The sequence below is a fragment of the Oratosquilla oratoria genome, chromosome 5 (assembly GCF_046742065.1).
Source record: "Oratosquilla oratoria isolate Oo_2021 chromosome 5, ASM4674206v1, whole genome shotgun sequence".
In the NCBI taxonomy this organism is placed as follows: Eukaryota; Metazoa; Arthropoda; class Malacostraca; order Stomatopoda; family Squillidae; genus Oratosquilla; species Oratosquilla oratoria.
Genome location: NC_134781.1, coordinates 18,237,103 through 18,249,602, shown reverse-complemented (window position 1 = coordinate 18,249,602; position 12,500 = coordinate 18,237,103). Strand labels below are relative to the sequence as shown.

General features: G+C 46.7%; 1 protein-coding gene across 1 annotated transcript in view; it reads right to left on the bottom strand.

Moving 5' to 3' along the window:
- The window catches only part of LOC143025389 (uncharacterized), a 409,442-nt gene that overhangs the window by 172,387 nt on the left and 224,555 nt on the right, over positions 1-12,500 (bottom strand). The gene's annotated exons all lie outside the window — the stretch shown is intronic.

Below are 12,500 nucleotides of genomic sequence, written 5' to 3'. Positions count from 1 at the left end.
AAGCCCCTCCAATCCACCAATGACCTCTCCACCCACACAAGTGGTCTACCTGGCCCCACCTGGGCCCGGCCAAGGCCCTTCTGAAGGAAAGGCCACGGCCAGGAGCTTCTGCAGGACCACCCAAGCGCCTTTGTCCTCCTACCACTGTACTTTAGTTACACTCTAACACGTCGAGGAAAAGTTGGAGGCATCATTGAGACCTCTTATCATTACTTATTATAATTTATTTATTCGTTTATTTGCTTTTATTTATTTACCTTCTTTTTCCTTTATTGTGCTATCGCCAGGCAATTTTATTCAGCTGAGGGGAGTTTTGTTTGCTTCCTATTGTTTGAGGAAATGTTTTGAATACTATTGATCGACCTTGATTTCTTTTTAATACTATTTCTCCAGGTTCTGTTTGTATTTTTTCCAAGCAAAGTTTTTTCTTTTCTTTTCTTTTTTCTATGGATTGAAATAGTTCTGTTTGGTTGGTACTATTTCGGAGGATAGTGTGCTTTGATGTCACTGTTCCTTTTCGTAGGCGGTGGCGCCATGGCTCAGGAGACTTCTGGATTCGACAACGATTCGACGAGTTGGTCTATCGACGGCAAATGGCGACAGATGAGCTTCGAGGAGACGAAATTCTTGTTCCTCTCGTTCGCGACTAGTCTCTGTGGGCTTCTCAAAACCTGCGGGCTTTCTTCTTGATGAGGCCTATCTTGGTCGAGAGCCTCGCAGCCTTTTCCTTCAAGAACGACGACGGCGCCTTCTGGAAGCTCTTCCAGTTGTTGCTCATTTTGCAAAACTTTTAGTTTTCTTTGATGCTGTCGCGCACCTCGAGGACGCGCAGCTTGCATTCGGCCATCGCACACCGCGAACTCTTCTTGGCCTTGGCGGCCGCCGTCTTGGCCTTCTCCCGAACGTGCACGAGTCTGTCGGACACTTTCGAACGAAGGCCCTCCCGGAGGCTTTCTTTCACAAATCTGATTTCGGACTTCACCTTCCGAGTCCAGTTCCTGGTCTTTTCCTCCATCTTGAGCTTGACGGCCTTTTGGGGTTCTTCTTCCCGTGGTTCGCCGCGTCTTTCCTCTTTCGGAAGACTTGCAAATATTCCATTTGCCTCTTCTTCGTAATCGTCCGAATCCTCTGAGTCGTCGTCTCCGGGCTGACTGAAGCCCCTCAGCCACATCCCTCCGAGGAAGACGTAGGAATTGTTGAACCTCTCTTCTTCCTCTCTCTTCGCCTTCTCGAAGAGCGCATGGGCCGTCCACAGGGCTGCGAGTTGGTCGCTCTTGCGCGGCGTCTGGAGCGGCTGGGCCGAGTTCGCCGCGGAACTTTCAGGAAGGGAGACGCTCAAGTAGTCTTGCATTGCTTCCACAGACATCGAGGCGGGCTCGGCAGCCCGAGAGGCCGTCAGATAAAGAAACGGACTTCATGGAGTACGTGAAAATGGATATGAATAGCTCATGGGTTTAACACACACACACACACACACACACACACACACACACACACACACACACACACACATACACACTCAAGCAAGCGTATACAGTATATCACTGGTGAGAAATGTAATAACACATTTGTAAATCACAACTAACACCACAGTCGGGCAAAAGAAAGAGTTGTGTAAGGGAAACTATATATTTCGATTGCTAACTGCAACCCTCTTCAGTAGTACAAGGTGGAAGGAGGATGCTGTCATCAATGGTGTTAAGACAATTCGTACATCTCTCTCTTTCTTTCTCTCCCATACATTAGTACCACTTTCGACCGCTAATTCAGAGATCAGAGTTCGAGCCTTACCTAGGGTTGAAAATTTCAGCACCGCTGCATTGCGATCCAGCATTCCAACTCTGGTGGGGCAAGTTATTTTGTGTGTGTGTGTGTGTGTGTGTGTGTGTGTGTGTGTGTGTGTGTGTGTGTGTGTGTGTGTGTGTGTGTGTGTGTGTGTGTGCGCGCGTGTGCGTGTAGGTTTATTTATACCCGCGTATGGGTAATTCTCCACTATGTAGCAGTCAAATCAATACGCAAGCTTTAAAAGTTTTTTCTCAAACAAATATAATAAGGAATACCCGTGTGTGTGTGTGTGTGTGTGTGTGTGTGTGTGTGTGTGTGTGTGTGTGTGTGTGTGTGTGTGAGTGAGTGTGTGTGTGTGAGTATGTGTGTCAAACTCTGATATCGCTGCCGCTTCTGCAACTCGTTGTGCCACTGCTTCCTTCCCTCGCTTCTGATTGGCTGACTCCACCGTCTTTCAGCGGAGGAGCACAAGCCAGAAACCAATGGGAACACAAGTGTGTGCGTGTTCGTGGACTTTTTTTTGTTAATCTTTTAAGCTCTTTATTAAGTCTATGAAATAAATGGGAAGTTGTGTCCTGTGTTTTATTGCTTCCCGTATTAACAATAACAATACATGATGAGATAATGATAATAATAACAATAGTGATAGATATGATGATATGACAATAATGATAATTATAATAATAATAATAGTAATAGATACGATGCGACAATAATTATAATAATCATAATAATAATAATAATGATATAATAATAATAATAACAATAATAATAATGTAGATATGATATGACTGATATAATAATAATAATAATATAATAATAACAACAATAACAATAATAGATGATGATATGAGATGATAATGATAAAGATAATGATAATAATAACAATAACAACGACTATTGATGACACCTGTTCACACCATCATCTTGAGAGGACTAGACATCCAGTCAAGTCCTAAGCCCCTCCAATCCACCAATGACCTCTCCACCCACACAAGTGGTCTTCCTGGCCCCACCTGGGCCCGGCCAAGGCCCTCCTGAGGGTAAGACCACGGCCAGGAGCTTCTGCAGGGCCACTCAAGCGCCTTTGTCCTCCTACCACTGTACTTTAGTTACACTCTAACACGTCGAGGAAAAGATGGAGGCGTCATTGAGACCTCTTATCACTATTTATCATTATTTATTTATTTATTCGTTTATTTGCTTTTATTTACCTTCTTTTTCCTTTATTGTGCTATCGCCAGGCAATTTTATTCAGCTGAGGGGAGTTTTGTTTGCTTCCTATTGTTTGAGGATATGTTTTCAATACTATTCCTCGACCTTGATTTCTTTTTAATACTATTTCTCCAGGTTCTGTTTGTATTTTTTCCAAGCAAAGGTTTTTCTTTTCTTTTCTTTTTTCTATGGATTGAAATAGTTCTGTTTGGTCGGTACTATTTCGGAGGATAGTGTGATTTGATGTCACTGTTCCTTTTCGTGGGCGGTGGCGCCATGGCTCAGGAGACTTCTGGATTCGACGACGATTCGACGAGTTGGTCTATCGACGGCAAATGGCGACAGATGGGCTTCGAGGAGACGAAATTCTTGTTCCTCTCGTTCGCGACTAGTCTCTGTGGGCTTCTCAAAACCTGCGGGCTTTCTTCTTGATGAGGCCTATCTTGGTCGAGAGCCTCGCAGCCTTTTCCTTCAAGAACGACGACGGCGCCTTCTGGAAGCTCTTCCAGTTGTTGCTCATTTTGGAAAACTTTTCGTTTTCTTTGATGCTGTCGCGCACCTCGAGGACGCGCAGCTTGCATTCGGCCATCGCACACCGCGAACTCTTCTTGGCCTTGGCGGCCGCCGTCTTGGCCTTCTCCCGAACGGGCAGGAGTCTGGCGGACACTTTCGAACGAAGGCCCTCCCGGAGGCTTTCTTTCACAAATCCGATTTCGGACTTCACATTCCGAGTCCAGTTCCTGGTCTTCTCCATCTTAAGCTCGACGGCCTTTTGGGGTTCTTCTTCCCGTGGTTCGCCGCGTCGTTCCTCTTTCGGAAGACTTGCAAATATTCCATTTGCCTCTTCTTCGTAATCGTCCGAATCCTCTGAGTCGTCGTCTCCGGGCTGACTGAAGCCCCTCAGCCACATCCCTCCGAGGAAGACGTAGGAATTGTTGAACCTCTCTTCTTCCTCTCTCTTCGCCTTCTCGAAGAGCGCATGGGCCGTCCACAGGGCTGCGAGTTGGTCGCTCTTGCGCGGCGTCTGGAGCGGCTGGGCCGAGTTCGCCGCGGAACTTTCAGGAAGGGAGACGCTCAAGTAGTCTTGCATTGCTTCCACAGACATCGAGGCGGGCTCGGCAGCCCGAGAGGCCGTCAGATAAAGAAACGGACTTCATGGAGTACGTGAAAATGGATATGAATAGCTCACGGGTTTAACACACACACACACACACACACACACACACACACACACGCACACACATACACACTCAAGCAAGCGTATACAGTATATCACTGGTGAGAAATGTAATAACACATTTGTAAATCACAACTAACACCACAGTCGGGCAAAAGAAAGAGTTGTGTAAGGGAAACTATATATTTCGATTGCTAACTGCAACCCTCTTCAGTAGTACAAGGTGGAAGGAGGATGCTGTCATCAATGGTGTTAAGACAATTCGTACATCTCTCTCTTTCTTTCTCTCCCATACATTAGTACCACTTTCGACCGCTAATTCAGAGATCAGAGTTCGAGCCTTACCTAGGGTTGAAAATTTCAGCACCGCTGCATTGCGATCCAGCATTCCAACTCTGGTGGGGCAAGTTATTTTGTGTGTGTGTGTGTGTGTGTGTGTGTGTGTGTGTGTGTGTGTGTGTGTGTGTGTGTGTGTGTGTGTGTGTGTGTGTGTGTGTGCGCGTGCGCGCGTGTGCGTGTAGGTTTATTTATACCCGCGTATGGGTAATTCTCCACTATGTAGCAGTCAAATCAATACGCAAGCTTTAAAAGTTTTTTCTCAAACAAATATAATAAGGAATACCCGTGTGTGTGTGTGTGTGTGTGTGTGTGTGTGTGTGTGTGTGTGTGTGTGTGTGTGTGTGTGTGTGTGTGTGCGTGCGTGTGTGTGTGTGCGTATGTGTGTCAAACGCTGATATCGCTGCCGCTTCTGCAACTCGTTGTGCCACTGCTTCCTTCCCTCGCTTCTGATTGGCTGACTCCACCGTCTTTCAGCGGAGGAGCACAAGCCAGAAACCAATGGGAACACAAGTGTGTGCGTGTTCGTGGACTTTTTTTTGTTAATCTTTTAAGCTCTTTATTAAGTCTATGAAATAAATGGGAAGTTGTGTCCTGTGTTTTATTGCTTCCCGTATTAACAATAACAATACATGATGAGATAATGATAATAATAACAATAGTGATAGATATGATGATATGACAATAATGATAATTATAATAATAATAATAGTAATAGATACGATGCGACAATAATTATAATAATCATAATAATAATAATAATGATATAATAATAATAATAACAATAATAATAATGTAGATATGATATGACTGATATAATAATAATAATAATATAATAATAACAACAATAACAATAATAGATGATGATATGAGATGATAATGATAAAGATAATGATAATAATAACAATAACAACGACTATTGATGACACCTGTTCACACCATCATCTTGAGAGGACTAGACATCCAGTCAAGTCCTAAGCCCCTCCAATCCACCAATGACCTCTCCACCCACACAAGTGGTCTTCCTGGCCCCACCTGGGCCCGGCCAAGGCCCTCCTGAGGGTAAGACCACGGCCAGGAGCTTCTGCAGGGCCACTCAAGCGCCTTTGTCCTCCTACCACTGTACTTTAGTTACACTCTAACACTTCGAGGAATAGATGGAGGCGTCATTGAGACCTATTATCACTATTTATTATCTATTTATTTATTCGTTTATTTGCTTTTATTTATTTACCTTCTTTTTCCTTTATTGTGCTATCGCCAGGCAATTTTATTCAGCTGAGGGGAGTTTTGTTTGCTTCCTATTGTTTGAGGATATGTTTTCAATACTATTCCTCGACCTTGATTTCTTTTTAATACTATTTCTCCAGGTTCTGTTTGTATTTTTTCCAAGCAAAGTTTTTATTTTTTTTATTTTTCTATGGATTGAAAGAGTTCTGTTTGGTCGGTACTATTTCGGAGGATAGTGTGATTTGATGTCACTGTTCCTTTTCGTGGGCGGTGGCGCCATGGCTCAGGAGACTTCTGGATTCGACGACGATTCGACGAGTTGGTCTATCGACGGCAAATGGCGACAGATGGGCTTCGAGGAGACGAAATTCTTGTTCCTCTCGTTCGCGACTAGTCTCTGTGGGCTTCTCAAAACCTGCGGGCTTTCTTCTTGATGAGGCCTATCTTGGTCGAGAGCCTCGCAGCCTTTTCCTTCAAGAACGACGACGGCGCCTTCTGGAAGCTCTTCCAGTTGTTGCTCATTTTGGAAAACTTTTCGTTTTCTTTGATGCTGTCGCGCACCTCGAGGACGCGCAGCTTGCATTCGGCCATCGCACACCGCGAACTCTTCTTGGCCTTGGCGGCCGCCGTCTTGGCCTTCTCCCGAACGGGCAGGAGTCTGGCGGACACTTTCGAACGAAGGCCCTCCCGGAGGCTTTCTTTCACAAATCCGATTTCGGACTTCACCTTCCGAGTCCAGTTCCTGGTCTTTTCCTCCATCTTGAGCTCGACGGCCTTTTGAGGTTCTTCTTCCCGTGGTTCGCCGCATGTTTCTTCTTTCGGAAGACTTGCAAATATTCCATTACTCTTTGCCTCTTCTTCGTAATCGTCCGAATCCTCTGAGTCGTCGTCTCCGGGCTGACTGAAGCCCCTCAGCCACATCCCTCCGAGGAAGACGTAGGAATTGTTGAACCTCTCTTCTTCCTCTCTCTTCGCCTTCTCGAAGAGCGCATGGGCCGTCCACAGGGCTGCGAGTTGGTCGCTCTTGCGCGGCGTCTGGAGCGGCTGGGCCGAGTTCGCCGCGGAACTTTCAGGAAGGGAGACGCTCAAGTAGTCTTGCATTGCTTCCACAGACATCGAGGCGGGCTCGGCAGCCCGAGAGGCCGTCAGATAAAGAAACGGACTTCATGGAGTACGTGAAAATGGATATGAATAGCTCACGGGTTTAACACACACACACACACACACACACACACACACACGGTGGCGTAGTTGGTAGAGCGCTGAACTGCCACCATAGTGGCCCGCAGTTCTTGGTTCGAATCCTGCCCAGGGCCGAAATTATTTCGGTACCGCTGCGCTTCGGGTCGTTACTCTGACTCGTGGGCGGGGAGTTGGGTGTGTGTGTGTGTGTGCAAGGTCATAGCATTACCCATAGATCGGACCTACGAGCTCTGAGCTCTCTTCCAGGAGGGAAATAGCTGTCGATCACGATTCCAACACGTGATCCAAAGACCAAGTGAATACACACACACACACACACACTCGAGCAAGCGTATACAGTATATCACTGGTGAAAAATGTAATAACACATTTGTAAATCACAACTAACACCACAGTCGGGGAAAAGAAAGAGTTGTGTAGGCGAAACTATATATTTCGATTGCTAACTGCAACCCTCTTCAGTAGTACAAGGTGGAAGGAGGATGGTGTCTTAAATAGCAACCTCTTACAAAGGTAAGGGAACTCAGGTCACATAAGGGTTGGGGTAGCGACATCTATTCGTTTCCAAGTTCCCTTTCCTTTGTAAGAGGTTGCTATGTATGACAGCATCCTCCTTCCACTTTGTACTGCTGAAGAGGATTGCAGTTAGCAATCGAAATATATAGTTTCGCTTCCTCGACTCTTTCTTTCGTCCGACTGTGGTCTTAACTGTGATATATATATATATATATATATATATATATATATATATATATATATATATACATATACACACCACCCAGAAATGATCGTCAACTTAATACATGCTCTGCATAAGGCCAGGGAATTCTATCAAGCGGAAACGTACTCGGTTTGGTACAGTTGTTCGACGCCAAGCGATTTTATTCATCTCAGGGAAAATATATTACCTGAACTGTAGAGACTCGCAAGCCACTTCAGTTAACCCTTTGAGTACTTGCATGCTCATTCCGTCTGCCATTGGGTGACTTGATTCAGCTGAAGGGAACCAGTGAAGTTCGCCCACTGAAGCCCTCAAGTACTACGAGTAAATATATTTGTGATGTAATGGTGTCGTTACTTGCGGCGAAGGTCGAGGGGATGGCGATTCGAATCCTGCCATCGGCGAAGTTGAACTAAGGGCATGGTTCATTAAATTCCACGCTACAAAGCCCTCTGTGAGGGGCACAGTCCTAGCCTTCCGATACGGGGGGAGTTTGTGACCTTAAACCATATCATCATCAATGGTGTTAAGACAATTCGTACATCTCTCTCTCTCTCTCACATACATTGGTACCACTCTCGACCGCTATTTCAGAGATCAGAGTTCAAGCCTCACCTAGGGTTGAAAAATTCAGCACCGCTGCATTGCGAGCCAGCATTCCAACTCTGGTTGGGCAAGTTATTTTGTGTGTGTGTGTGTGTGTGTGTGTGTGTGTGTGTGTGTGTGTGTGTGTGTGTGTGTGTGTGTGTGTGTGTGTGTGTGTGTGTGTGTGTGTGTGTGTGTGTGTGTGTGTGTGTGTGTGTGTGTGTGTGTGTGTGTGTGTGTGTGTGTGTCAGGTCACCCACAATCAGGCCATATGAGCTCTGAACTCTCATCCGGGAGGGTAATAGCTGTTGATCACGAGTGAATCACTTTATCCAAGGCCTTGGTGAGTCACACTCACATACGTGTGCGCGTATACTGAACACGGAAACAGAACTACAGCCATCTAAATCCTGCAATAGAAACATACAAATATGGTTTAAGGCAAACCCCATCAACCTCAGAAAAATACACACACGCACGCACGTACACACATATACACACTCGATGGCGCAGTGGTAGCGATCGCAGCTTCTGCTACAGCGGTCAGAGTTCGAATTCCGCCCAGGGCTGAAATAATTTCAGTATCGCTGCGCTGCGAGTCGTTACTCCAACTCTCGTGAGCGGGGAGTTGGGTGTGTGTGTGCGTGTAGAGGTCACAGCATTACCCATAGATCGATCGTATATGAGCCCTGAGGTCTCTTCCGGGAGAGATATAGCTGTCGATTACTAGTCCAACACGTGATCCAAGGCCATGGTGAATCACCCACGCGCTCGCACAAACACACACACACACACACACACACACGCACACATATTTTAACACACGTAAATTTGTCTGTCATCGCAGGCATGAATATTTACGTATATAACCATGTGCGTATGCGCCCGCGTGTACGTGATGTGTGTGTGTGCGTATGCACACCAGCGGCCATGCTCGTGTTTCTGTACACACGATGCAACGCTGACCACTTGTGACAAGCCATCGAAATTAATACACGGCAACAGATCATATTTCCACCCCCATCAAAAAAAAAAAAAGTATTCGGTCGTTAATGACAACATGAAATTGGTCAAATCGCATTTTTTATCAAAAGCAACTTTTTTTTCTTCTTTTTTGAGCTTCGACAGATCCCAGTGATTTATGATTCGCTGTTTGGAACGTGTCTCTCTTGCATATCAACTGTTTTATGACGGGTCAGTAAGGCTCATCATAATAAAACTGATTTTATAATCTATGGGAAATTAAATTCTCATAAGCGCTGATGGTAGCCCCCTGGTGGAGAACGCAAACTGCGATAACCGTGTATACATATACACAAAAACACACACACACAATCTATATATATATATACATACATACATACATATACATATATACATTTATATACATATATATAAATATATACATATATATACTGATGTCTATATAAACAAATATCTGGTCATTTTATCTATATATTCTATATAAAGTCCTCTTCTTCTTATAAAGAAGAGTACGGTATATAGGATCTGCTCCATGCACCAGTGACATGACTCCAGTTCTGAGCATGTGACTACTACTACTACTATTTTTTTTTTTTTTTTTTTTTTTTACGACCTCCATCCTCGTGGAACTGTGTGGTGGAAGCAATCAGGATCTGTCTCCCACAGACACAGTTCATTGGCCCCTCTACTACTACTACTACAACTACCGCCGCCACCACCACGACAGCAGAAGAAAAGGAGCGGACGTTGGGCCAGAGTCCCACTGCTGCAGGACTCCTAAGTCGCTGTGATGGACAAAGTTCTTCGAGTGTCTTCTCGTCCTTCTATTCTTTCTTTCTTCGTCTCTTTCTTGATCCTTCTGTCGTTTCAGCGCCGTTCTTTTCTTTTTCCTCGTTTTCCTTCTCTTTCCTTTTCTCCCATCCACTTTTTTGTCCCATAAGGCACGTCTCTCTCTCTCTCTCTCTTTTTTTTGACACTGCTGGAACAGTGGAAGAAACCTGCCAGACACTTTAGGACCCACTATATAATGCTTAGCACCTCCACCCCCACCATCACCTCCCACCTCCATCATCCCTCCATCCCTTAATCCACCATCATCGCCCCCCCCCGCCCTCCATCCCTCCCACGCCGCCTCCGCAGCCGCCGGCAACGCAGAATGACAGGACGAAGAGACGCACTTAACTTGACCTTATTAATGATTAAACTTCCCGCGGAACCTCTGGTCGGAGAGGGAGGAAGGGGGGGTGGGGGGAGGTAAAGGAAGGAGGAGGGGAGAAGGAGGAGGGGAGAAGGGGGAGGGGAGGAGGAGGTGGGGAGGAGGAGGAGGGGAGAAGGAGAAAAGAAGAAGGTGGGAAGGAGGAGAAGGCAGAGGGGGAGGAGGAAGAGGAGGAAGAGGAGGAAGAGGAGGAAGAGGAGGTGGAAGGATGGGGGCGAGAATAGGTGGAAGAAGGAAGATAGAAGGACGAGGGAGGGGAAGGAAGGAGGAGGGGAGAGGAGAAAAGAACGAGAGGGGGGAGGGGGAGGAAGATAAGGTAGAGGGGGTAGAAGGGGTAGAGGGGGCAGAGGAGGGAGGAGGTGGAGGGAGGGGAACGTGAACAAGTGGATGAAGAAGGAAGAAGGACGAGGGAGGGAATTGGAGAAAAGAGGAGGGGGGAGGAGAAAAGAACGAGAGGAAGGAGGAAGAGAAGGTAGAGGAGGCAGAGGAGAGAAGACAAAGAGCGAGGGGGACGAGAATAGGTGGACGAAGGAGGAGGAGGAAGGAGGAGGGGAGAGGAGAAAAGAACGAGAGGGAGGAGAAGGAAGAGAAGGTCGAGAAGGCAGATGAGGGAGGAGGTGGAGGGAGGGTGGGCGAAAACAGGTGGAGGAAGAAGGAAAATGGAAGGACGTGGGAAGGGGAGGAAGGAGGAGGGGAGAAAGAGAAAAGAAAGAGGCGGGAGGAGTAGAAGGCAGAGGGTGAGGAGGGTGAGGAGGCAGAGGAGGAGGGAGGAGGAGGAGGGTGGAGGAGGGAGGAGGAGGAGGGTGGAGGAGGGAGGAGGAGGAGGAGGAATGAGGAGGTGGAGGGAGGAGGTGGAGGGAGGAGGAGGAGGGAGGAGGTGGAGGGAAGTGGACGAGAATGGGTGGCTGAAGAAGGAGGGGACAGAAGGGGAAAAGAACGAGATGGAGGAGGAGGAAGGGAAGGAAGAGGAAGGGGATGAGGAGGAGAATGTAGAAGTGGAAGAAAGGAAAGTGGATGAGATGGATGATAAAAAGAGGGACTAGGTGAAAGAAAGGACGTGGGGGGGAGGTGAGGTGGAAGAAAAGTGAGGTGGAAGAAGAGTGAGGTGGAAGAAGAGTGAGGTGGAAGAAGAGTGAGATGAGGAAGGGGAGTGAGGAAGAGTGAGGTGAGGAAGAGTGAGATGAGGAAGGGGAGTGAGAAAGAGTACGAAGGGTGAGGAGGAACGATAAGAGGGGATGAAAGGAAGGTAGGAAACGGAAGAATGAGAAGCAAGAGGCTGAGGAGGAAGAGGAAAGGCTGAAGAAGAGGAAGAGGAGGAGGAGTAAGAGGAAGAGTGAAGACAAGGAATGAAAACGAAGGGTGAGAAGGCTGGAAGGAGAAAGAAAGGAGAGTAAGGAGGAACTAAGAAGAAGGCGTAAGGAAGGAGGTACGTGCAGAGGACACCTGCACGTGCATCGAGATACGACGCCCTCCAGAGGTCCCCAAGTCTGAAGCGCCGTTACTGGAAGGCCCTCCCTGTACGCGACTCCCAACAAAGACTCCAAGACTAAGAGGACGCGAAGAAGTTGACCAAGAGAGGGGTGGGAGATGAAGAATCTCTGCTCTAAGACTGGTTCTTAACATGAGGTACCTACATGGGGTACCTATATGGGGTACTTCCAGAGGGTACCTCCAGGGGGTACGAAACCTTGAACCTGGGGGTACCAGACATGATAGCCGGTGCAATGGTACTGTATATATTTACCATGAGAAAGCAAAGGAAGGTTTGTATCAATATCCTCTTCATATGTTTGCATTGTATTTATATTGCATGGGGGGCACGAGACATTTTTCTGAGATATCAAGGGGTACTAAGGCCACTGAAAAAGGTCAAGAACCTTTGCTCCAAGATCTTCCCCACATTGGCAGACTCTCTGTCTTATCTCCCTCGTGGCCTCTACCTCTTCATTAGCTTAATTAAACATATGTTTTCACTGAAGGGTTAAATTGGTTCTGTTTGTTCAGCATGGCGTAAGAATCGGGGAATATAACGTGTTCGACTGGAAAAA